This window comes from Homalodisca vitripennis, chromosome 2 (assembly GCF_021130785.1).
Source record: "Homalodisca vitripennis isolate AUS2020 chromosome 2, UT_GWSS_2.1, whole genome shotgun sequence".
NCBI lineage: Eukaryota > Metazoa > Arthropoda > Insecta > Hemiptera > Cicadellidae > Homalodisca > Homalodisca vitripennis.
The window spans coordinates 29,747,472-29,773,900 of record NC_060208.1 but is presented as its reverse complement, the minus strand read 5'-3'; the positions used below and the strand labels follow the sequence as shown (position 1 = coordinate 29,773,900).

At 33.6% G+C, this 26,429-nt stretch overlaps 1 protein-coding gene across 3 annotated transcripts in view; it reads right to left on the bottom strand.

Annotated features, from left to right (window-relative positions):
* LOC124353755 (E3 ubiquitin-protein ligase RNF144A) overlaps positions 1 to 26,205 on the bottom strand; it is a 273,539-nt gene extending 247,334 nt beyond the window's left edge. For 2 of the 3 annotated variants that reach the window (XM_046803745.1, XM_046803746.1), the window contains exon 1: positions 9,109 to 9,280. The gene's annotated coding sequence lies outside the window, so the exon portion shown is untranslated. Of the gene's footprint in view, positions 1 to 9,108; positions 9,281 to 25,949 lie in introns of those variants that run through there. The other variant, XM_046803744.1, reaches the window with a different exon arrangement.
* Between the last annotated feature and the right edge of the window lie 224 nt (positions 26,206 to 26,429).

Below are 26,429 nucleotides of genomic sequence, written 5' to 3'. Positions count from 1 at the left end.
GGACAGGTGGTGGTCGTCAGCGATATGGCAACATCGCCCCAAGCGTCATCGGATTATTTTTGGATGGTTACAATAGTGGAATCATGTGTCTTCAACAAAATACTGTAGGTCTTTACAATTCTAAAAAGGTTTACAATCGCATGCAGTAATTTTGGTCTGCCTGGTCCTTAAAATTCCAATTTCTTTAAAGTAATAAATTGTTTTTGCAAAGTATTTGTGTACAACATATGAACAATTGTAATTCTCTCCATTAACAAGGTGTACAACTTGATGAAATGGCCTTGTCAGGTTACTGTACCGTAACCTCTAATCATAAATATGAACAGTGATTCTTCTGTATCGTTCAGTTACACAAATTAATTATAAAGCAAATACTCCTACACACACTTTAATATAACTCATTAGATCAGTAAATGAATAATGTAAAGATAGAAAATTTCCACTTACAGATAAAAAAAAAACAAGTTTTATTACAGTTTAACGTTGATTGCTGCGGGATTTCTTGAATTTATGAGTGATTTTTTTACAAATAAGGAAAACAGGTTTGATGTCATAAGAAACTGTAATAAGCTATAACTTCTTATGAGTTTGCAAAGGTCAAGGCCATCTGTGTTTATTACAACGTAAAAACACGTTTTAAGACCTTTAAAATGATGAATATATAAAAATAAATAAATCTGATAGTTGCAAACAATAATATTTAAACTAACTAGATAGAAATACTAAAAGTCGGTCTATTTGTAACAGCGGAAAGATAGATCTCGGATTTTAACTGTTGTTCTACTAAATAAGTACAAAAAATGAACAATCGCACAAATGCTGTTTAATATTTAAAAACTTAGAAGTTTTCTTTTTAGTTCCAGGATAGTTTTGGAACTGAATCATAAATTGAAAATTACTTTTACGCCCAACATTCAAATTCAAAATATTTCCCCTGTACCTCGTTCAGTTTATAAGTACCCTAGTATTACCGTTTCGGGAATTTTGGAATTCTGATGTGAAAAGTCGTGAACCACACTTTATTAATTTTTGTTACGGTTTGCAGCATTGTGTGGTACTATAAATACATTTAGGTTAAACTAAATGTGTTCTTTTATATCAGATTTCCTGCTGAATACTTGCCCCCCGCCCCTCTCTCTCTCAAATTAATGGCGGACTAGATGCACAACTTGTTTGTTGAAGCTCAATGGAAAGCTCAATTTGAGTGGCACAATGGAATTGATTCGTCTAATCAAACTATTTTTTATCTCATGCTTCAATTAAACGTCAACCTTACGAAGAACTCGGATCTCAGTTTACCTATTGAAATAATCATTCTTCGAAAATAATCGTTAAGCCAGAAACATAATTTAATTACACATACACACTAATTTTGCTTGTTACATACGAGTCTAAATCATTACTGCACATGAAATAATTGGTTCGGAACCCATGTTAAACTGCGAGATAATTAGTTCCCCAGCCACTATTAATTGGCTATTAATTGATAACCCCAACCTTGCGCACATGAGGAAAAATACACACTCACATAAACTTCCTAGTAGACGCCTACACATTACACACAATGTCTTATTCGGCGAATATTGGAGTGTTCCCTCCATGTTATGTTTTGAAATGAGTGGTACAAGCATAAAACGGTACGTTAGATTTAAACTGGTACTTTGGCATTGTACGGAGGTTACTTTGTCCCTATCTACTACTTGTTAATATGCGATGAAATTGGGTTAAATTAAGTTATGATAAATATGTTATTATTGGTACCACAGTCAAAGTTAACCTTTGCGGACGTTCATGTAACCCGAGCTTGAATTTGGATACTATCTCGAGGGATGATTTTCTTTTTTTGCCAGAAGTGCTGGGTGGTGTGATTTGAGGTCGAGAAAAGACCGGTCGGAAATGTGCCTGACCATCAATGTCGACTTCAGCGGTCCCGCACTTCTGGCGGAAACAGAAAAACTTCCCTCGAGATAGTATAAAAATTCATGCTAAGATCACGTGAGCGCTCGTAAACGTTAAATTTTTCTATTTATAACATTTAAATTACTAAATATTTTTAATCAAGTCGTAGAGAACTACATATTTTTTTAAAATGAAAAGACGGTAAAATTCTTTAGAAGAGATGTGAAAATAAAAAATAGCCAACTGGTTGTGTTTAGTGAATGAAAGTTATCACTAATGTACCAACGATCTGCCACAGTAGGTTATACAGACCATAACGCTTGTGGCAGAGCACCTCATTAATCACTGAATACAATGCAAATAATAAATACGCTCCATGGAATTTCTATCACAATGCACTGAACATTACATTATTAATCAGGCGCCATTACCGGTGAAATCATACTACTGTTTTGTGAAGATTTAGTGACAATGACCGTGGGGGCGCTTTGTTTTGAAAATGTAGAAGGACAATTCCCTTTGTTGGAACAAAACTTTAGTTTCGTTACTGGTACATGACACTGGCCACGGGTGGACGCTTCGTTTTCAAAATGTAGACGGACCATCCCCTTTGTTGGAACAACAATTTAATTTCGTTACCGGTTCGTTGGAACAAAAATTTAATTTCGTTACCGGTACTTGACACTGGCCGTGGGTTGGCGCTTCGTTTGGAAAATGTAGAAGGACCATTCCCTTTCGCTGGAACAAACATTTAATTTCGTTACCAGTACTTGACACTGGCCGCTGGTTTGTCACTTCATCTTTAAAATATGGGAGGGCTCTTTCATTCATTCGAACACAAATTAAAATTCAATGATGGAGTGGATATTTTTTTAACGCATACAAATAATAATTGAACACCGCAACAGCCGTCACAAAGATGTAACAGTTATAAGATATACGCGTCCTATTTGGAGACTTGAACCAGCAATAATTCGTCAAGGAAAAGTTGCTCAAATATTCCTAATTAACTAGTAATAGCCGGAAAACAACACTTGATATTTAAACCCTGGTGCTAGAGAAAGAAGGCTGACCCCGACAACACAGCGAGAGCAGGTACTGCACATCGTTATCACGGCTCGACACCTCGAGTGTGGCGTAGGTGGCACGGCTAATGCTGGGCTGTAAATAACGTTAAGCCCTAGTACACTTGATAAACAGCGAGCGACCTTGTCTGCGAGTCAGCTGAGTCCGGATACTGCGACACTTCGAGCACAGAGCTCAACACGTTTCCTGTAAAAAATTGTTTCAGATTGGGTATGTCTGCCATTTCCATTATTGGATATGGATATGCCAGCCATTTCAAACAATACTATCCCTGATAGTATCAGCCTATGGGTTGTAAATGATAAATTGCTAACAACAAATTAAAATTAAAACATACCGATCAATCTACATAGTGACATAAAATCACACAGTATTTTATTAATCTACAGCTACTTCCGTTTTACCCTTTGGTATGATTTACTGTGTGGGCTAGCTGATTATACATTGAATCTTTTTAATTGTCTTGATCTCCAACAAGAACGTAATCTAGAAATCTCACGAGCGCTGAAAGTCTTACTGGCATCCATTAGGTTAGAGGCCGTCATCATACGAATTCCCAACAACGCAGATTCTTCCATGATTCTACAAAAGCAAAAGACTCGTAGTCCCTGATATGACCTTCATCGTAAATCTTGTTAGACTGTGAATAGTCGGGAAGAATTCTTGAAGATCAATACAAATTTTACAACACATCTTGTTTAACTGTACCAGAAATAGCTTTCAATTGGGAAGTATCATAGGTATGTCACATTTTACAGGAAGCGTTTAAAGGTATGCCCAAAGTCAGTTGAAAGAATCCCTACCTGCTTACTCTACATTCTCCCATCGCATGTGACATAATTCCCAACAACACAGGTTCTTCCGTATTTGTACACTAGATTTATTGGACTATGAAGAGTCGGGAAGAATCCTTGAGGAGCAATAGAAATGTTCACAACACATCTTGTTTAACAGTTCCAGAAATAGCCTTCAATGGGGAAGTATCATAGGTACTACGTCATGCTTTACTGTTCAGGAGTTCAAAGGTATACCCGAAGTCAGTTGAATAAAATCTCTATATCCTCACTCTGCATCTTCCCATTGCATATGAGCTCTTACCCATACAGTTCGGAACTATTCTAGTTGTGGAGCAATTCAAACCTAAGCATCCCGCCAGTCTTTAGCACCAGAAGTGAAAGCTCCAGAACACAAAGGCGAGTCGGCACTGACAAACAATTATTTTTACGACTAGCCACATATCCTCTCCCAAGCATTCACCTTGGATAGACATCCCCACCACTATGAACCTCCAGTTCTGCTGCACGTGCACCCTGACCAATATAGTATGACCTCCAATAGAAGTTCAAATATAATAAAAGCCTATTATACGAGTTTGAGGTGTACCCAAGGATCTCTGAACTATAACATCCCAACTGGCTACCCTATGTGTGGAATTTCGAGGACTCCAAAACCGTAGCATGCACTATTTAGTGCCAAATACAAGTAAAGTTAATCAGTGATCGCCAATCGTTGCATTTCACATGGGAACTTCCACCTTTGGATCTTCCAACAGACGTGTTACCGAAAACGTGTCTTTGATCAGTAAGCATTCCATTGTTGGGATCCTTATGTGTTAATTGTAACTTATGTGAGGGGGGTCTCAATTTACGCACCCAAATCTACCTCGTTGCAAAAAGCCGATCGACACTGTGTGCTACCGGAAAAAAACTCTGTACTATCTGGAAGAGGGGGATACCTTAAAATAAATTGTTATTGAAGGTCTGGTAGCGAATGTTTTACATGTGAACACTACAGCTATGTCATAAGATATTTATAGTTGATGTAAACATAAAAATTATCCATATTTAACCTATCATAAAAACTAGGTATAAAACTATGTTTGGATGATTTTCTGCCCCGTCAAGTTTCTTTGTTCATAATTTATTTAATAATTTATTTTAACGCTGAGTTAACTCAATTAACTATTCGATAATAAAAAAACTATTACAATGTATGCAACGCGATCATTTTTTAAGGAATACGATTTATAAATGGAATAGTAAACAGATTGACGCTAAAGTAAACAAATCACTAAATGATCACACATTAACTCGTTTCAATTTTTATTATAATCATAACTAACACTTATAACACATTTTGTTGTACAAATGTTGTTAATTTGTATTCTAAAATTGTATTTGGTACAAAAATTGTTAAGTTAAACAAGACCGAATTGACCACTCACTCGACGCCTACGTTTAACCTAGTGATATGACCTCTGCCCTGGTGATCTGGTCACGGTGGTTAAGCATTGTGTTATCAACTCTTTTAATATTGAGTGACAAAAATGGAACTCTGACGATTAAACTCCCTAAACCAAATATTTTCTGAACTAAAAAAAGTATTTCTAGAGGAAAAGTTTAAAAGGATTCCTAATTTGTCAGGTGAAACTATTTTAATTTATAATATGAAAACTTTAAAACATATCAAACAGCACAAGAGATCTTGTAATTATTATCACAGAACAAGGCTTCTTGATTCCATAATTTGAACAGGTAACAGTTTTTTTTAACCCTCTCTATTTAGATAAGAAACTCCGGAATTTGATTCTTACGTTCCTGTTGAAAATAAAGAGAGCTGATTTAAAAAAAGGTTTTTGTTAAAAACGTTATTTCTTTAGAATCGCAAATTATTAAAATATATATCCTGATATTGCATATAGCCAATTTTAAATTTGTACTCTTTTGTATTACAGTAACAACGTTGTTTTAAATATTGTGTAACTAATTATATTACTCTAGTAAACTTGGAAATTGGTATTTAAATATCTGATATGAATGAATTACAATCTGTTATACAATCACGCGGTTTTTGCTATGCTCATATACTTTGCACGAGTTGCCACATATGTTTTTAATATTTATAAGTTTCTTTAGAAGCCGTCACTGTACCACCATATATATTAAAATATATTATTATATAAGAAACAAATCTGTTAAGATACACAATTAATAGAATAATTTAGCAATAACTATTAACACATTTACTGAGTGTTTTTCTGTGGTTGAGGTCAATTAAAGATGTCAAGCGTTACACGATAACAATGAATATTAATTAGCATTTGACACTAACCTGTAAACGAGCGATATTGTAATGCCTAACTGTGAACACGACTGCAGTATGTGCTATTTATCGTTACCATTGCTCTATGACAGTTTACAACTTCAATGTTGTCCTCCTCCGTAGACTAATGATTATAGCCTCGGCTCTGTAACCGAAATCACGGGTTCAAATCCCGGGGAGGTACAATCATGTACTTTGTACTTTAATAAAAAACCAGTGCACTTCGAAGCCGACATAGCTGGCACTGAGGCTTAAATGAGATAAAAAAATAAAATAAAAAAAACTTCATTGTTCAACGGTTGTCAGCGTACAATACCTACTTTAACAGCACTATCGTTGGAGGGCCAGCTGGGTGCTATTATGGACCACCCACGGCGAGCCGAGCTTTAATAAATCCTACATTTTCATTCGCGAGGATTGACACCGCAAATCTGCCACCCTGTCTGTGACCCCGCAACACACATTATTTATAGCTCCCGTAAGCCTCAATGTGTCAGTTTTTATACTTCTGCTCAGGTAAGCGCTTGCGTCACTCACCCTCTCTCTACTCACGTAAAACAGAAAAATTTTACAAAAAGGGCAGATCATGTATAGTCAATGCTGGTAAATGATACCCGAAGAACAACCCACGGACGAAATTTGTTAAAATGTTATACAAAGTGACACATCATGTATAGTCAATGCTGGTAAGTGACGCCTGAAGTACAACACTGTATAGCAGAAATGTTAAAAAAAGAAAATTTGTGTTATATTTATTTTGAGGAGTGATACCTGAAGTACTCGTATTACTCACGAAAGGGATGTTTTTAATGTTATAAAAAGCCAGATTGTGTATGGTGGTAAGTGATAACCGAGATATCATATCGATTGTACCTTTGAGTTTGGTTCCTTATCTCACCTATCGACTAAAAGGAAGATAATAGCAAAAAGTTATAGAGGCAACGAATGAATCTTGAAAATTATAAAGAAGGTACACAAAATAAGTGTTGATAAAAACGTGTTCTTTTCATACTAACATTTCACAATTTTTTCGATATGTAAAATAATATAAAGATTATTCTGGTTTCTCTTATAAGGAATTACTACCATAAACTGGTGTATTCTAAAAATCAAACTACATATTGTGTTTGTATGACGGCTGTCTACCATAAGGCTGTTGTTCGCTGCCCGTATATTTGCAAAACTTTTATAGAAGCTCTGAACCTTTGTGCTGGCTGGCACGATTGAAGCAAACTTTCAAAAACACAAAATGTAGTGAGGGCGTATTTTGATTCTGTTTTCTTTGAATGTGGAACAAGAATTTGCCTTTTACCAAATATTACAAAATTAATTAATTCTCTACCTCCAAAACATATGTATGTCTACATTTAGCAGAGAAAACCCAATACCTATAAACAAAAACGTAGCCAGGAAAAACCTTTCGGCGGTCCAGACAACTGATATTTGTCCGTAGTGGACAGAGAGTAAGGCCCCATTTTGTTCCTTAAAAGTTCTTGGCCCGTTTCTTTGTTGAATCGATCTTTCAGAAGTGCATGTGAATAATACTGAATGATAATAATCGTTTACTAAAAAATAATTGAAAATATTAAAAATGGACCCTTGAACCCCCAACTGGCTACGTCCTTCCTACAAATTACAAATCCCTCTGGCACTGGGACCACAAATATGTTTCACTATCCTTTCAATAGAATCGAATATATATAAAATGTTAATATATATATATATATATATACGAAATTTGTTAAAATGTTATACAAAGTGACACATCATGTATAGTCAATGCTGGTAAGTGACGCCTGAAGTATAAAATTATATAATATTATATATATATATATATATATATAAACGTATATACGGAAGTAAAAAATATCTGTGCAAAATCACAGTGTTATGTTGGTTATACGGACGTCTGCGGTATCTACGTAAAATCATTGGGCCCGGATATTCACACATTTTTTTGCAAATTAATCGCATAGAATGATAGCATTGATAACACTGCACACTAACCTTTATACACCACTTTACAAATACTTGGATAGAAGTGTGGTGGCGTTGCACTTGCTGTAGTTCTAATGCAACTCACCTGTCCGTGATAATATTAGAAATGAAAACAATTTATTACTTACAATAAAATGCAGAATGCGCAGTTTATCGTTGAATGAGTATTCAATTTGTTAATTAACTTCATTACGTAGTTAGTATTAATATTTGCATGTTTACATTTTTACATTTTTTCACGTAAGTGTTTTTTTATTTAACGTTAGGTAGTATATTTAGTTGTAATTTTATTCTTTTTATTCTAAATACGGAGTACACAAGCAATTCCTTAACAATTTATAAACATAAAAAAATAATTCTAAATTAGATTTGTTTAGTCAGATAAATAAATCAAATTTGGTGTGGTTGCCCATATTAAACTTAACTTATATTTACAGTGACCTAACTTGTAGTCTACTTAATGTTTTTATATTTCTAACTACTGTACTGTACTGTACATAATTTATTGCACGATAAATACTTTCGGTAGTTCGGTAAACCGGAACCACCTTTGAGATCCTAAATGTTCTTATCTAACTGTAAAAATATGTTAAATACAGTGATAATATTTTAGTTTTATTATATGTTGTATTCTTCAATTTTAAAGAAATATTTATGTTAATCATTTATAAATAGACGATTTGGGACATTTAGTCTAGTCATTGGTAAAGTAGTGTATAATATCCAATGTGTGATATATTAAGACCTCTTATCTTTGTATTGTGTTGGAGTGAGAAAACAAATTCCTTCTCATTTAGTATACTTAACGCTGAAATGAGGCGTGTACAATGTTATTATGTTAATTTACACAGAGCTTAATTCTTTTACAAATTGTTCTGAAATGTTACTCAGAACGTGTTCTACAGCTTACGATCTGTACGCGTTTTTATCTTCTCAGTCGGCCACAAATCAACCTTCTACAAAAACCACTGGCAAGAAATCTACTCAAGAAGTATCACTGATGCGTAACATTAAAACACTTACCTTGAACAATTTCGGTACGGTAGTTTCGTATTTCACAACACTAAGATGATCTGATATGACACAGAGTAGCGCGACACACACGGCTGTGAGGCGACCGAACACCGACTGACGACTGACAGTACTACCCGGAGCGCGGCCCGACACGGACTGACTGACATTGGAGTCGGACTGAGCTTGGCGATAACCCTACACCTGCCTGGCAGCCGCTTGCTGCTGCGACCGCCCGACTCAGCACAGCTGCTGAGGTACCATCGATCAGCGGGCAGTATTATCGCCACACTCTGGTGGCCGACTCACTACGAAATAACAATACATATATTGTGTATAACCAGTTACGGGTTGACTACAGCAACACTACTCTCCTTGTGAAAACAATGTATAACATCAAAATATTTTAGTGGATTACACGCTTCAAACAATTTTTATATGTTCTTGTTAAATGTATACTTCTTGTAAAATTAAAGATTGCATTTTTTTCAAAAAACCAAATAATAATGATAATCACTGACCTCTATATCCTAAATATAATCGGTATCCTTTACAGAAATTAACTTTAGTTTGTTTAGCCGGGAATGGATCAGAGGCAAACGAAAGAACAACTATAACAATAGCAATTTAAATTAAACAATTCGACACGAAAAATATATTTATTTTATTTTGCCCATGTAAGCTAATTTCCAATAAAATATATATTCTGAATTTAAAATGTTTTAATCTCTTTGCTAACTAATTAATTCTTTGAAAACATGTACTGTATGTAGTCTCTGTATCAATACGAAACTTGTGCAAATAAACTTATATTTCATTGAGCACAATTGGTTCATAACAATTTGGTCTTAGTCAGATCACAAGTTTCCGAGTTAAGAATTTTCAAATTTGCAGGTTGGTTGAAAAGCGCAAATTACCTGTACCCTTTTTCGTTACTATAGATATATAAACTGGCAAATAAAGTTAATATCGGCATTTTAACAAACAACAGAAAAATATCCTGAACTGAAATAAAACTGAAAAACGAACATTTCTATGTGAATGTATTTATATAATATGTATGATAAATGAGAGACGAATGGGTTTAAAATGTAATCGCATTTATTAGAGATATAAACTAATCACTGTGTTGAATAGAAGAAAACAAAAGAACCATTTTCCACTTGTATATTTCGGGGGATTTAACACCCCCGTCTTCAGGAAGTCTTAAATATAAATTAATACAAAACTATAAAACGTAAGCAAGAATCCGTAAATATATATATATTCCTAGGTAGATAATCTGGCGATGGCTTAATTTTAGTACCACAAAAACAGTATTAATCCTATTAATCCTTCATGATTTTTACGCCCTTTTTTGATTATAGAAATTTTAGGGATATGTCTCATATTAAATATATTGCTCAAGGCAATAGAGCATCATACATACTCTTAACATAATATGAATATTCAGTATAAATGTATAAGTGTATTGGTACGAGCTAATACGCAATCAACCTCAAATACATTACTCTTTTTACCACAATTTTGGTGTAGGCTACAGCTCCTGCTGCACATGACATATTCTATCATTTGAAGCAGTCATACTGTCATTATCGAGATGCTTTTGGTTTTTATTTTTCATTTTCACTCGCCTCTACTTTAACAACTAATTCTATTCGTCTGTTTCAAGTAATTTTTGTAATCCAATGGTTATCAATATAAGAATCAGTGAGACGAAAATACGTAGTTAGAACTTCTTTTTTTACAGTTTGTTTTTGAGAAATTTGATCACAGCAATTCGTTTCTCTATATCATTTAGCAAACAAAAGGTTTTATACTAAGAATGATCTAAACTTTAATTTTTCGGTCAAGAGGAGATTGGTATCTGTAATTAGTAGGTAGTATAATTGATTAATTAGAGAACTGATATGACTCCTATACCTACTGCATATTCTGAGCGAATGAAAAATGTTGGACGGTGCGTCATAGGTCTCCTCATTATCTACCTCTCTTTAAGTACATTAAATCCATGATGATAACTTCAATACTGTTGTAATTTTCAGGCCTTCCAATAAGTCCACAAATCCTTCATTACAACTGGATACGGCAGCCAGACTTGATTTGTCAAACCTTATTTCTATTTCTGCATCCGACAGATGAAGATGAGATTCGATATATTGTAAGTTCGTTAAATAGGATCAGCTCAGGAGCTGACGATATATCTTCTAAATTGTTAATTGATTGTATATACCTACTGGTCCATCCTTTAATTTATATGATAAATGTTTCATTATAGCGTTTTCTCTACAGTTTCGAAACTGTTCATCATTAAACTCATGTTTAAAAAGGAGAATAGAAATTGTGATAATTATAGACCTATTTCAATTCTTTGTACATTTTCTTAACAGTATTTTAAAGATTTGTTGCGATAGAATTCTATATTTTTCCCCAGCAGCAGTGTTGTGTTATCTAATCAGTTTGGTTTCCAGGTGCATATACTCATTTAAAGTTCAGGGACATGTAAAGTTCAGTCTGCTCACTACTCCATATGATCAGTAAAAGAAACTGCAACAAACTTCGTAGCGCAAAAATTATTGCGCTATTGATTTATATCAATAATGTCTTCAGATAAAGGTGTATGCCCAAACAAGTAGAATACAAACTATGCAAAGAGTGCCTCAAAAACGTAAACACAGTTTAACTGTTGTATTTTATGAATTGATGTGTTTACATATATGAAACTTTTTCTGTTTGGTTAAACTCTAATAAGTTAAACCATTAATGTTTAAAACAATCACAACAAACAAGGTATATTTTTGCTAATTTATCCAACTTTATCTCTTGGACACGACGAAGACATGTCAATGTCCAATGATGTTTGACTAGTGTTCAATTATTATATTTGCATTTACAAAGTTGACCCTGTAAATATTTTATGCCAATAAAAATAGAACGCATGAGATAGTCTTAAGAACAAAAGCTAATAGTATATCGTAGACCTAAAGCATATGCCCTTCCCATTCCTCTCCTCTAGCCGAGCACCGACCTGGCTATGGAAGGTTTCCAGATTCACTGAATAACTGAACCGGGGTGTCACAGAATTTACTGTACAGTCTTCAGTCTCAACTTAGAGTTACGTTCACCACGTTATTCTGCGATATAACTGCACTATTGCTTTATATTTGTTGTTCTCCTTTGCTGCCATTTCAGATATAAGTTATTTTTGGTGTACAACTCTGTATGTTATTAACATTGTTTTTCGCATGTTTATAACTTCGCTATGTTTCTGAACTGTTTATTTGTTGTATGCTAAACAAAAGTTATCTGGAAAGGTTTTAAAACAAAACACTATTTAATTTGTGAATGTTGAGTTGAGCTCCAATTCACCTTCCTCTTACTGCAGGCGTCTGGAAAATGACACTGTTACAGTTTGACTTCTGGAATCTGGAGTCATGTTCGTCTGAAGAGACCCAAAAATGGCGACGAAGAAGCTTAAAATGAACTCTTAACGTCGTTTTGACGTAAGAGAAACCTACACTACAAAATTTAGAGTAATGTAGGTGAATGGGTATTCTCATCAGTTGCAGAATTGAGTGAACTACGATGTTTTAGACACATCTCTAAGCACGGTGGAACAACTAAGTTTTCTACACATAACGTAGATGTGGTGGGAACGGTTGATTCAATGCGTATGTTAAGTTTAGCTCCAGTTCACCTTCCTCTTACTGCAACGTCTAGAATCTGACGAGTGCATAGACTTTTTAGCAAGGCTTTATCACAGACTATTTCATTTACTTTTCACAATAACATAAAGTTTACTTCAGAAGTAGGGTACGAATACAAAATAGTTTATCAACAATTAAATATGGATTTCAACTTATGCTTCTTATCCTGAAAAATATTATATTTTATTGTAAAACACACACTATTTAATGTAGCTTTTCTATATACAAGTGTTTAAACGATAATATTTGTATGGATATTTAATCTCTTTGGAGAGTGACATCTCAGTAGATTTCCGTTTTCTCACCTAAATCCTTACAATTTGTTTTTCATCGCATGCTATCTATAAAAAGAGAGATTGACAAAAATCTGCTAAGCTGGAAACCTTAACAAGAGATATGATCACACCAATTCCTCCAACAATGAATGAATGAGTTAAGTATAGTTTGCATAAATTAAAGCATAAGAAGCAACAATCAAATACCAAATGGCATTCCTAAAGAAGTTTATTTTCACCCCTGAATTATCATTTACTACCGGTTTAAGTGAACAAATTGTTTTCATGCATTTGTTTATTCTGTATGAATCCTTCAAATACGAGAATCTTGGTTAGCCTTCCTTTATTACACTACAATGTTATGAAGCACACATTCAAATAGAAACCATGCTTGCTATAGGAGCAAAGACATTGACACTGATTTAGTGATAAATTACGTCCTTGTCCTGAACACTATCTCCATCTGTACTTTTCGTCTCCCTCTGCATCATGCTTTTCTTGCTATTTTTATCAAGAGCTGAGACACTGACAATAGCTTAGTGATATAATTCTCCCTTGTCCTAAACGCTATCTCCCTCTGTATCACTCTTTTCTTGCTATTTTTATCAAGAGCTGAGACACTGACAATAGCTTAGTGATATAATTCTCCCTTGTCCTAAACGCTATCTCCCTCTGTATCACTCTTTTCTTGCTATTTTTATCAAGAGCTGAGACACTGACAATAGCTTAGTGATATAATTCTCCCTTGTCCTAAACGCTATCTCCCTCTGTATCACTCTTTTCTTGCTATTTTTATCAAGAGCTGAGACACTGACAATAGCTTAGTGATATAATTCTCCCTTGTCCTAAACGCTATCTCCCTCTGTATCACTCTTTTCTTGCTATTTTTATCAAGAGCTGAGACACTGATAATAGTTTAGTGATATAATTCTCCCTGTCCTGAACACTATCTCCCTTTGTACTTATCGTCTACCTCTGTGTCACACTTCTTGTCATTACTATCAAGAGCTGAGACATTCACAATTGTTTTAGTGATATAATTCTCCTTTGTCCTGAACACTTGGCAGTTGATAATTTCATTTTTGCGAGTATATCAGCCCAATTATTCAAATCATATGTGTTGCTAGATTGGAGAGCAAACAAAAGACAATTATTCCACAAATGAGCGTGTACAGCGTACAACATAACAAAGAGGAATGTCTAGGAACTCACGTGACCAGGAAGTGCGAGGTTATTAGCACACCTTTGTTAAATAGCTGACAGCTAATGTGATAAGTTGTCCTTTTATACACTGCAGTTTCTTCAGCTTAGGTACACCTAAGAATGTGTTTCTTAAAAATGCATTTCAATTCTTAAAATTTGGTTAGATTAAACCAATGTACTTTTGTATTGTTCAACAGCTGTATTGTTCAGTGAATGGAATGTCCTCAATACAAAATTAGCACGGTATATGTAAGTGGATATAAATTTTAGGTGACCATTTTTTTACTGGATACATCATCAATCAAACAAGGATTGGTCAGTGTGGCGCACAGATTAATTATTCTATATGGCTAAACACTTATAAAAAAAATTATAATTATTAATATCCAGAATAAATTATCAAATTTAGCAGAAAATAGATTTAATTTGTTACTGGGTATAACACACAGAACTCGTACATAACTGGGTATGCAGTTCCGAATAATATTGTTCTACTATTCAAATAGTATTATTCTACTTCACACCATTGCCATCAACAAAAGTCATAAGATACAATCATTTCTAAAACATGAGGATTATGCAAAATAAAATTTTGGTTCTATAAGAAACTTTGGTTGTATATTTTTCTACGAAACAGCTAGTGCAATCAAAGTACTCATTATAATAGAACACAATAATAAAAATATTTTAGCTCTGGAAGTGTGTGTCCCTAGAATTTCTTTAGTTTTGTTAAAGGGTTAAATCCAGTGGATTCCAGGTCTGGTCTATACGTGGGATGGTTAGAAACCGCCTATTTATCTCACCATCTTTGTAGCGAACATCTGTTCTTCTTTGACAATACAACATTCTCTCACAGATGACTCGTTTAATGTATTTCAATACCCACAGCCTTTATTTCACTATATATTATTTCAAAAGATCAAGTATTGTGTGAATAAAAAAACTAACAGTAACACCTTTACTTTTTACAGCAGGATGTTTGAGTGCACTAGTATTATACAGTTTACATTTCAAAATAAATCTGCTAATAGAGCAAACTTGACTGTACAGGAAAGATAAGACTTGGGCTGGAAAGACAGCTATCTGATAAGTATTTACCGTAATGGCGGACTTGCTTTGTCATATTCCTTTCTCTCTGAACGACTCTAATATAACCGGAAAATTGTGTTACGTAGAGCAAGAATATAAATGTCTAATATGAAACGTTACTGACCTTGCTGTAATAGATATATTTAAAAATTGTATTTTTTGAGTACTTGACCTATATAGGTAGCAGATACATCAACTTTACTCATCATAGACTATTAATGATTTAAGATAAAACGCAAGACAACATTTTAAAATAAAACCATACTTTACAAATTTATAACAGACTTAAGATAGTGGAAAGCCTAAAGATTAAGCAGTGACAAACAAACAACTTATCTCCAGCACTAAGTAAGCAGATTATATTGCAATATCTAGCCTGTTATCAAACCTAGCATTCATTGCTCTTCCCACCAATAAATTGTGTTAAAACTAGTGATAAAGAGCAAACTGGCTCCATTTTCACTGCCAACACTTTTTGAACCAAGTTAGACTGTGATCCAAATGTGTGTGTGATGTGTTTGTATAATAACATACATAGTTTACAGAGGTCTGTCTCTGTTTTTCCACATCTTTAATTTAGTTCTAAGTCTAAAACCAGCCATATATTTCCTTATATCAATCAGGTAACTTTTCCATTGTACCTACAGCAACAAGTGTACATTGTTTGCATACATTAAAATGTATATACCATGTGTCCCAGAACTGCCACTCCCTCCCCTATTTACTTTTGGACAGAAATAACCATGCGTATAACCAATGTGAGGATCGTTATAAGACTGAAAATTGTGGTTTTTGGTATGTATGGAAATTTCAACCCCTCAGCCTAAATGAGGAATGGGGATAGATTAAAATGTTTAAATCTAAATCCCATTGAGTAATTAAACCCCCATGCTAAAATAATTAAAGTTATTTTAACATTACTATATAATAAACCTCTGATAATTTATTAAAGGAGGAGCTCTTATTGGAAAACAAATTATTGTTGTAAAATAAAATAACAAATTTTGAATCATTTAAAAATTTTGGGACAATTTTGTACTTCATTTTACAGCATCACAATTTTTACCAAAGTGTTGATTTTTTTAAATTACAACTTTGACAGGTCGCCATTTTGTACTGGATTAGAATTAGTACAGATTATTGGCTAAGAAACAAATTATGAAACTTCAGACAGTTTTTAACATCTTGTATTCATGGTGTTATACTCTTAACAAAAAAACCAATCTACTATCAAGCATTTATTCAGATGAACTTGGATTCTGTAATTTATGAGTTTGACAGGAAAGATCGTAGCCCCCTCTCCAGCATTACATTGAGTGGTGGTGGTGTTCTGAATGTAGTATCCAATAAGATATTATTAGTTTTCTCTCCTTGACTCTAACAAATGGTAAAAAAATGTTTTACAGTTTTTATTGACAAACAACCTATTGCACTGTACCTGAACTTTTCAAAATCACTGGCAGAGATAATGGTACATAACATTTTCTCTCAAACCCATTTGCTCAGGGACTTTAACCTTATCAAAATGAACTGGTGGACAAAAAACATCAGTAAACATATTAACCAAATCTAGCTCCAGGACACCATGCAGAACTTTATATTTATGAGGTTTTACTTTATATGTATCGAAACAAAAATGTAACACTACAAACCGTAATTCTCCATAATTATAAGACATAGAGATCTGCTTCCAATGCCAATTCATAGGACAACATTATTCGAACAAACACCATTTTATGTAGAAATTAATCTATTCAATTTTTTACCAATATTTTTTTTTTTTTAATAGATCATACAAAGAATGTTTAGAAAAAATTAAAAACCTTCTCTTAGATAAGGTTTATTACTCAGTAAATGAACATTTTTTTAGGCTCTGCCAATTTTCAAAACATGTAAATATTCTACACTTGTTTGTTGTGTATTTTAATTGTAAGTTTTAATAGTTTTTAATTACTTCAGTTAGTAGTAATTTAGTTGGTTAGTTTATTTTATGGCAAGACACCTGTTTCGTGTAACAGTGTAAAATGTTATTTGGTGATAAATGACTTATGCCTGGTCCTCTCCTCGAATCACTACATATAATTCCACTAAGGTGACCTTCAATATGGCTGAAATGCTTCTATCACAAGAATAGCAAACTATAGCAAATGCAAGGGGAGTGAGTGACCTTGGACTTAATTTTTACTTTTTACCCACATATTAGAATCACATGAGACACTGACTCCTTTGATCACTGAATAAGCACATCATCATATACTTAAGAGTTGTATTACATCTTACAGTAGTGAAATACCTTTCTACACTTGAGAACTTGAGAAATTTGTAAAAGGTTTTTGATACACTTCAGAAATGCAATAAATATTCTGGGCTATTGATGATTGTGTTATAAGGAATTATTTACCTAAGAGGTATCGCCAATCTTTATTTCCCATTTGGTTTTCTAACAAACTTGTCCAACTTGGTGATTTTGTCAATTCATGAAATATTTTTAAGTAATGTCAGAACACGTAACCGATATAATAATGTACAAACAGATATGTACTTGAATGTCATATTTTCTTCATACACTTTCTATATCAAACATGTTTGCTGACTTTTTTCATCAATTTCCAGCACCAGCAATAACCTCACCTTTACCAAGGATTCATCTGTTGCTAATACCAACACTCCTTATCTATTGATCAAAAGGGTGTCTCCAATGCCCATATAAATCTTGACACAACTAAGGGACAAGTACTGGATTTCTTTCCGCTGACAAATATTGTACTGAAATTCTTGTGTTGCCTTTCACAAGTTTTTCAATCAATTCTCGGCAAAGGGTATATTCCTAGTGTCTTGAGGTTAGTCATATTGTGCTTATCCATGAAAAAGGCTTAATTAGTGACAAAGAAATTACAGCCCAATAAATACTGTACTTTGTCTCTTTTCAAAAATATTTTTGAAAGAGTGGTGTAGGACAGGATACAGTTCAATAACAAACTTAGCCTCCTTTCAGACACGTTATAATATACACACTGGTGGATAGGTTACAGGATGATGCTGCTGAACTAGACTTTGATAAGGTGTTTGATCGAGTTGACCACCCAATTTCTTAACGTACAAAAGTTGAGTGAAATCGGATATTCAGAAACAGTGTTAAAATTATTTCGAGTTATATTTGTGGTAAGAAGCTTCAGATGAGTTAATTGTGAATTCTGATAGTAGATTATTGTCTGTGTGGTAAGACACTTACCAAGCTTAATTTATAAGATGACAAACTTTCTCTTACTGAAGACTCTGTACAAACAGCCTCAATGATGGACGAAAAGGATAAAGCCCAAAGGCGTTTTCTTAGGCTGATAGGGGTTCGAGTACTTTACGGTTTCTTCACAGGAGAATCTTCTCTTCTCCATCTCTTTGATGTAAATATAGGAAATTCTTTTCCTATTCCTTTTACTGATCAACTCTCCGTGTCTGTATTGATCCAAGTTTCTGCAAAGGATTGACTACTTGATACTCACTGGTAAGTTCACGATTCTCTAAGTTTACTGTGTCCACATCTTACCTGGCCAACTCCACAATATGAAAAATCCAGCTGCAGAGAAACACCCTGCCAGCCCACCAGACTTTTTGGTCTCTCATTTTCAAGTTTTAAATGCAGTATTCGGACGCTAATCAACCTTCAGCAATTTCCATGTAAATTTTAAATGTCCCATGTAAACAGTTAATCCACACATGCACTTGCACGTGCACACACACATATACATATTATTTCCCTCCACAAGCAGAGTAAACGCTTAAAGCATGAATCCAAGCACCCTCATACTCCATTATAAACATCTGCATTTTTTCATAGACACATACTTGTGCCCTGCTCCCTCACACATGAACTTAACCTCTATCTTACTCACATACAAATATATACGGATTCTAGCAGGCAAACTATAGCACTCTTCTTTTCAGTATATAATTGAAACATATAAATTATTAAATATGTTTTGTCATTAGGTTAAATACAACACAAAACACGAACAACAAATACAACAAACACAAACATCGACTTTTAGGTTTTCTTTATTGTGAGGTTGTACAAATTTAAACTAAAATGTTATCTCAGTTTATTGTTGATTAGTTTTAAGTTTCTGGTGGTTGTTTTTATAGGACTATATTACAGTTTATTGTTTCTTCCATATTGTTGTTATTGTTTATTACTCTTCTGTATTTTGCTAATATTCAATAAGGTTTATAAGCATTTATTGTAAAACATACTAGTGATCTCTTGAACTTAAGAGAGATAATTTTCAATATTAAGAATAGTTGCCATCAACATACAAATAGGTACCAGTTTTTATATTGCTAACAGTGCCATTAATTAAGATCATGAATATTAAAGATTCAAGAGTGGATGGATCTCTGAGGTACCTACACAACAAACCACCTGAGTCATATCAGACCACAAACATCATACTCTAATACCTTCTGTTTAGGGTTGGATAGGTAGGATATAATACAAAAATTTGCTGATTACCTTGAATTCTATAATGTTTCTTCTTACACAACAGTAACCTATATCATGATTTACACAATCAAATGGTTTGCTTAGGTCGCAGAAGGTGGTCCAAGCAAAGCTTTTACTGGAGGAAACCGGACTTTTTTGTAGGTAATTGGTAGACGAATGCAGACGTATTGTGACCTGTATTCTGTAGTTCACTTTTAATGATTAGTGTTGTGTATAGTTTTTTATTAAGTGCATGTTTTAGAGTTAATGAAGTTGACACACAACATGGTGGTTGTGATTCATGACTTAGGCGTGCCACAACGCCTTGGTATGATTTGTTTATTTTAACCTAGTTTGTAATTATGTATTAGGTTAGTTATTTACCTGAAGAAGAGATCAGATTGCAGATCTCGAAACGTAGTGTTACTGATTTTTTGTTTCATTGAACGATGGCAAATGTCCGGAACAATCCTGTTTCCTTCACAATCCTTCCATCATCAAAAATAAACTTCAAACAAAGAAAAGCTTTTACTCTTGAATGCTGTCATGATTTGACTCAATGTAACATAATAGCTCCCATTGTAGATCTTCCTTTACAAAATTGAAACTGACTAGCAATTAGTAGGTTACACGATTTAATAATCACTTATCTGCTTAAACATGATTAATGCTCATAGCTCATTTCATTTTCAAGATTTCCTGCAGATAAATATACTGACAGATATTACATAAAAAACACATGTTTACATCCCCCAGCAGACAAAAGAGAAGTTGTGTGAAGTACTGAGCAATAAGCTTCAATGACGCTCAGCCAAATTCCATAATTGGACTTGCACCATATAAAACTCATTTTTATCATGTAGAAATGAGATCCAAAATTTTATATCTGCAGATAATATTTCTCAAGATATCTTATCACATGGTAGCTTCACATTTTTTCATTGAGTTAGGTTTTATACCAGTGTTTTTATAATAAAAGTTTCGATGAGGTAGGAAGGTAGGAAGGTAATATCAACGCAACAGTGTGCTGATATAAAGTTAATCTTATCACATTTACACTTTGTTATATTTTCTTTTTACTGCATTAATATGATAGACATGTAATATGTCACATGTTAAAACTTATGATTGTGTGAGAGTGAGTAGAATGGTATTACAGTCACCTTCCTCCACGGTGGCTTCGGACCTTCTCTCATTAAACAGATCAATGTCTTCTAAGGTCATTGGTCTCATTACGGGGCATGGTCACCTGAGGAAGCATCTTCACAGAGTTGGCATCCTTCAGGAGGATCCGCTCTGTGGAAGGTGTAATGAGCAGGAGGAGACTGCTGAGCACCTGCTCTTTGATTGCCCCGCAATAGCAAGAGAGCGGTATGCCATCTTTGGTAGTTTGGACAGGGGTGGTGAATTTTCCCAGGAGGACTTGATAGGTTGTTTTCGGCGGTTTGTTGAACTGCTGAAGTTGTAGACTGGTGAGCCTCATGGTGTGTTTCCGGGGTGCGCAAAAAGCCCTTGAGGCTTAAGTGCATGGCAGTAGGCCGCCCCAAGGGAAAAAAAAGCTAACTCAAATATAGGTTTTAAACATCGCTGTGACTCCTATAAAACATTAAGGAAATATAAAAAATGTCAACAAATCTTTAAAACTCTGGATCTTAAATTTATTCTTCAAAATTATGTTAGTTCACACACCCTATAAACAAATAAAAATTAACTTTAAGAATACCTCTAAATAAATGTAAGTAAAAATCTAAGAACATTTGTATTCACACTATATTCTACAGTTTGCTTCCTGTAACACGACTTCTCAAGAACAGAAATTAACGTTGTATGCATGACAAAATTATGAGAGACACACGTTGTGCTAATCTGGCACTGATAAACTGTACTAAAGTGGCTAAAGGATATATTTGAACTCATCTTGAAACTAGCTCATGACAATGTAAATAAATAATAAATTGGTATAATATCTGTAATACATGTTACTACTTACTACTACTACTCTTACTACTAGATGGCTGCAATCTTTTTTCCTACTCCAATAGCAGCCATTTACGATGCAGATTAATTTTTGCATTTGCAAGGGTTAGTGGTAATGTACATTACTCAGAAATAATCAATCCGAAAGAAAAACTGTTAAATTACGATAAAAATATGTCAAAATGTTAAGCCCACTACTTATTTGTTCAAATTTGAGCCATTATTTGGGGAATTCATGTAGATGTTTTTTCATTAGTCTCATTCACTACTTCTTTTGATATATTACTTTATCTTGTCAATAAATCTAGAAATAAATAATAAGTTAAGTACTGATTACATGAATAACACTGTTTGCTTTTGTCTGATTATTTGGATAGGTTAGTTTTCAGTTTACCCACATTACCTAAAACAACGTAAAACAATTATTAAGAAATCCCTATTAGCTAATCCTTCATTTCCAGAACTAATGTTCAGACGTACTATTACAGTCACACATTGCATAAAAATTGAAACTGTACAGACTTTTTCGGATTAGGGACGAAACATTTTTTGCACTAAAAACTGTTGTCTCCTCCCATACTGTGTACTAATGTAGGATAAGGATACATGAAATAAGGAAGTTGTTACCGAAAATAAGGAAGTTATGGCTGTTTTCTCGGTTAGGGAGATAAACTCTCGGGTAGACTGGTTAACTATCAGATAAGGTGGTCAGCCCTCTGGTAGGTCTGACAGTCAAATAGTTAGGCTCAGTGAGTTTTCATTAGTTTAACTCAAATAATATCAGTAAAATATAAACAATACTCTCGGGAAGCCTAACTGGCTCTACAGTAGGGCAGTAGGCCTTCAGGTAAGGTGGTCGACCCTTATATAGGGTAGTTGGTGCTTGGGTTGGTCACACAATCAGGTAGTAGTTAGGTTAGGTCATTTTTTTATTACTTTACATCAAATTGTTATTTTTATCCCACTAAGAACCCAATTCGCTTGATGTCCCATAGTTCTTTATGTTAAGTCAGTGATGTTAAATTCTGTTATTATTGACATGATAATTAATTTTTTTTTAATATGTTTTAAAACCCTCCTCAATAATTTCTTGTAATAATGGCACTTTACATAATCAGTAATATTTTTAAGACTGTGGTTTTAATCGTTTTAGTGGGTGTCCTTAAATAAATATTTATCCAATAACTAAATATTTCAGAGAATATCTATGTAACCTATGTATGAAATTATGGTTAGGTGAGTTTGTAATTTTTAACTTTCTCAAGCATATGAGGCCAGACCCTCTAGAATTTTGATGTACTAGGCCTATCTCGAAAAATATTTTCCATTCGCTGCTGCCATGTATTTGAATGCTGGGTTATATTCGGAGACGTTAGTGTCAGCCCGATCAATTAAAGTATGGTGCGGAAAGCTTTAAGCACGATCTGAGCATGATCAAAATGCTTGGAAAAGAAACTATAGTCTATTATTCCTTAGGTGCTACCCCACGCTGATGACTGGAGGTACTTATATTAGGCAGATATGAATTTTTATTCTCAGGTCTAAATTAACAAAAAAATCTTGTTTGGATCAAATGCTCCTGATTTTAGCATTGCTATTTTATGTATACAAAGTTAATGCAAAGACTGACATCAGCAGCAACCGATACCAGGTTGACTGACAATCACAAGACCACGAAACGCCCAGCACAGGTGTAGAACAAGAAAATATTACTCAGTATGTTGAAAAGTAATTTTTCTACTTTTAATATTTTATAACTTTGTTATTAGTCATTTCCACCCCTTAAAAACCTTATATTGTTTTGTTCAGGTCGTTAGCAATAGGTTAATAAAGTGAAAGTCGTTTGCCCACTCTGGCTGTTCCATTTTACATTTACCCGATATTTTCTTATGTATTTTGATTGGAGTCCATACAAAACTACAGCCAGATTTAAGTTAGAATGAAAATCTACCTAGCAAAAATGCTACAAGCTCTTCAGACTCTTTAGCAAAAATATTTGTCCTATAGGACTTATTAACAGTATTAGTGTTCAACCTTTGTTCCAATAATAATTATCAATCTCTAAGTTCTCTAATACTTATAGTCTTCAGAAACATATCATATTATTTACTTGAATAAAAATTATGTTAAAATATTTAGAACCTCAATAATTAATAGATGGTTTTTGTGAAAATGTTTTATGGAAACAGTTCAGTTGGCAAAATAACAGTGTAAATTTATTGTAAAAATATACATACAAAATTAATATTAAATAAAATAGTGCAGAGATTTTTAAATATTTGTCATAAAACAAGTTACGGTACTTTTAACATCAGTTTATAATTAGAAAACTAATTAGGCTCTTTACCTTAAGAACCAACCTCATTAAATCTGTAGCCTCCTTTGTTATTTAAACACAAATTTTTAAACTTTACTGAAATAAATTACTTTCTATTAGATACTTAAATTGGTTATACTGCACTTAAACTTTTATAAATATCTTGGGGTAGGGTACGATAAGCGGACCCGGTTTTTTATATCGAAGAATATAGTCATCGATACCTAATATTCGCATCTCAAATCCTAGACTATCAATCGATATAAAAGTACCTATAGTCCTCAATAACAATCATATGTTTTAAATTAAAATATGAATTTAATATTTACAGTGATCAAACAAATTATTATAACCAAAATTAGGAAAACTGAAGACGACCATATTTACTCCTCTAACAGTTACAGTTGTTTCTTTCCCACAAATTTTATGTTGAAGCCACGAAAAAGCAACGTCGTGTAGTTTCCTAAAATTGACTACCATTTTTAATAATTAGAATTACTTATGTAAAATTGAAATATTATCCTACGTGTTTACAGCTGTTGATATAGATTATTTAAGTTAATAGTTCAAAATAATTAATCAGTATCGATTGATTATATCGATGGTAATGATTAAGTAATATCGTTTGCCAATTTCGATATAAAAAACCGGGTCCGCTTATCGTACCCTACCCATATCTTGTCATTCCAAATAAAATCTGTCTCTAACATAACCTCAAAAATACTCCAGTTACAAACTTCAAGACAAGTCATAGAGAAGCATACAAAGTTTGTTTTCTTTGGTATACGTGTCAGCCACAGTGCACCAGCACTGGTGTCATAGCAACAAAGTATGGCCGTTCGTTGGACACTATTCTTGCATTGTGCACAGCACGCTCACATTATTGACTGCAAGAAAAAACCGTAATGAACAAAATATTGTTTTAATATAATATACCATTTCCCATAATATGTTTTCATACGGACGGCTTTGGACCTCTGATGACAAGTTTAACAATGAATAATTAATTTTTAAAATTGCAGTTTATTAGTAAAATTAATGCCAAAAACCGGTACTTTTTTCATTCTAATACAAAAAATTAATTATTTAATTTTGCTTTATAGGCCTATATATAGATGCAGAAATAAACAAGATAAATCTTAATGTAAGTCCTATAATTTTAGCTCTATTAGTTCGTAGTTAAGGTTCAAACTCGGGTATTTATAGTTTTTGATCCGAGAGGAGCAGGCGTTTTCCAACCAGAACATGTCAGCCGGCAGTGTGGTGCGGTGTCCAATATTGTATATTTTTCTTATAGGATCATTGAAAAACAGTATTATGGACACTGTAAACTTATTGTCTATGCGGTATACTTTTCACGGTTAGTTGTTCTTTCATGCTTTGATCGCAATTTTGCAACGACTTTCTAAACAACGTTGCATTTTCTCAGCATTTTCTCAGGTTTTTTCGTAAAATGCAATCGTAGCTAAATCCTGACTACAGCCAAAGTAATCGTAAATAATTACCTACTAGGTTCTGATTGCAACCATTCTATAGCCTAGCCTATATCTTTACTATTCTGACACGTCTTCGCTTGGGAGTAAGGGACTAGGTAGCTCAGGTCAGTTCTAATTACAAACATTTAAAAGCATTTGGAATATTAATGTGTTGCTATGGTGGATTTGTTTTATTGATAAAAATAGGATAACCTACTTTGGTATCATTACTTCAGGCTAAAGTAAAAATGAAGAGCCTCACAAGGTTGACAGTCTTTTATAATTAACTAATTTAAATTGTCCTAAATGTAATAAATCTCATTTGCAACTTACCGATTTTGTGCTAAAAGTAAACATTAAAACTTTATCCCTTGACAGAATCCACTTAAGTTGTTTGTCAAATAAGTAAAATAAGCAATGTTCAACGATAATTAAGTACGATAAAGGCACAAAAAGTAATAAAATACACAACGATCACTTATATACATCAAAACTGTTTTAATCACAGAAAATAAGTTAACCACTAAAATGACTATTATTTTGATAAAAGTTCAACACAAACTCTGACAGATGTGACTGTCTGCCATTACTGCATTACGGCTAACATGATATTCACAACACTGCAGAGAGAGAAAAAGGTCAGGTGTACTCTATATAAAAGAAATGTATCATAATATTTAATCATTTAATAACAGTTTATTCACATACAGATAACGGAATATACCATCTTATCACCAGGAAGGAATTTAATTCTAATCCATGTTTCCAACTTATTAATCCTATAACAGCTGAACTATACTGTAATTTGAAATA